Consider the following 2,143-nt stretch of genomic DNA (forward strand, 5'->3'; position numbering starts at 1 on the left):
ATGCCCTAGAGGCAATAATAAAGTTATTTATATTTCCTTATATCATGATAAATGTTTATTATCCATGCTAGAATTGTATTAACAGGAAACTTAGTACATGTGTGAATACATAGACAAACAGAGTGTCCCTAGTATGCCTCTACTAGACTAGCTTGTTAATCAAAGATGGTTTAGTTTCCTAGCCATAGACATGTGTTGTCATTTGATGAACGAGATCACATTATTAGAGAATGATGTGATGGAAAAGACATATCCGTTAGCTTAGCACTATGATCGTTTAGTTTATTGCTATTGCTTTCTTCATGAATATACGTGTTCCTATGACTATGAGATTATGCAACTCCCGAATACTGGAGGAACACTTAGTGTGCTATCAAACGTCACAGCGTAATTGAGTGATTATAAAGATGCTCTACAGGTGTCTCCGATGGTATTTGTTGAGTTGACATAGATCGAGATTAGGATTTGTCACTCCGATTGTCAGAGAGGCATCTCCGGGCCCTCTCGGTAATGCACATCACTATAAGCCTTGCAAGCAATATGACTAATGAGTTAGTTGCGGGATGATGCATTATAGAATGAGTAAAGAGACTTGCCAGTAACAAGATTGAACTAGGTATGGTGATACCGACGATCGAATCTCAGGTAAGTAACATATCGATGACAAAGGGAACAACGTATGTTGTTATGCGGTTTGACCGGTAAAGATCTTCGTAGAATATGTAGGAGCCAATATGAGCATCCATGTTCCACTATTGGTTTTTGACCGGAGACGAGTGTCGATCATGTCTACATAGTTCTTGAACCCATAGGGTCCGCACGCTTAACGTTCGATGACGATCGGTATTATGAGTTTATGTGGCACTCCTAGGTAGATCTCACCAGTGTTCCTCATGGAGGGGCTTCTTCATTGGGATTTCTCTCCCGGCCTTGCGGTCGAGGCACAGGTGCATCGGCGTTTCAAATCCACGGTCCACTTCTCACCCTCCCCCAATGCCACGGAATTCTTTCTGGTGGTATCATTCTCTTCGGCCTCCTTTCGTCTCTCGGAGGAATCAGTTGGTTTGGCTCTGCAATGTTGCATTGGTGGTTTGAGTTCAGGCTTCAATGTGAGGCAATTAAGTGATCGGAGATTCAGGTTTTCTGTGGCTTGTAATCGTGTTGGACATTTTATTTACGGACTCAAACATCGTATTTGGCCAGATTTCATATGCCACTTTCATCTCTTCCGAGGTGTGGCCAACCGATCGGAGTCTTCCAGTGGGTGGCATGCAGATACGGAATTGGTTGATTTATCTGCGTCTAAAGGACCGGCCATTCGTTCCAACTGGTTTAAATCTCAAGCTAATGTTCCTATCCGGCCAGAGTCTGCCAGTCTTCTTTGTCAATTTGGTATTCTGCAGCCACAGCAAAAAATCTGTTCATTGCCGGAGTCTAACACCAGTGATTCAGTGCCGGTATCTAACGCCGGCGATTCACTGCCGGAGTCTACCGACGGTGACATCATTTTTGGCTCACTATCATTTCCGGCAAGGCAGGACAATCAGTTGAGATTTGGTTCCTTTCTTGCTCCACATATTACGGAGAGATTGCAGGGGCTTCCCTCCTTTCGTGGAGATAAATATCGTGATCTGTTATGGGACAGGATTTCAGATTTCCATCTATATCATATTCTGGATCTTTGGCAAGCGGGATATGAGGATGATAGTGTTAAGAGTGCGATTAATATCCAGGAAGTACCCACCAAGGAATACATTTATAATCGGCTAAAATTTTGTGATTTATGTTCGCGATTAGGACATGTCAACAATGACTGCCCGGGCTACGTATGTGAGCGGTGTCACGTCCTCGTTGACGATGGTGTTTGCATGTGCTGTAACGACCATAGCTTCCATGCAGGGGTAGGCCTATTGGGCCAGTCATCTGATCATTCCATTTGTCTGGTCTGTAATCAAGGGGGCCATCTGGGCTTTTGCTGCCCAGGCAAAATACGCTGCAATATTTGCTCCGTTTTGGGCCACTCAGCCCAAAATTATGGTCGTCCAAATCAGTCACAGGGGAAGCTCATTTGGAAACAAAAGACTCGATTGGTTGAAAACACTGTCAGTTAATGAGGATCCTATTGCTCTCGTTAACAACACTC

This window comes from Triticum dicoccoides, chromosome 3A (assembly GCF_002162155.2).
Source record: "Triticum dicoccoides isolate Atlit2015 ecotype Zavitan chromosome 3A, WEW_v2.0, whole genome shotgun sequence".
In the NCBI taxonomy this organism is placed as follows: Eukaryota; Viridiplantae; Streptophyta; class Magnoliopsida; order Poales; family Poaceae; genus Triticum; species Triticum dicoccoides.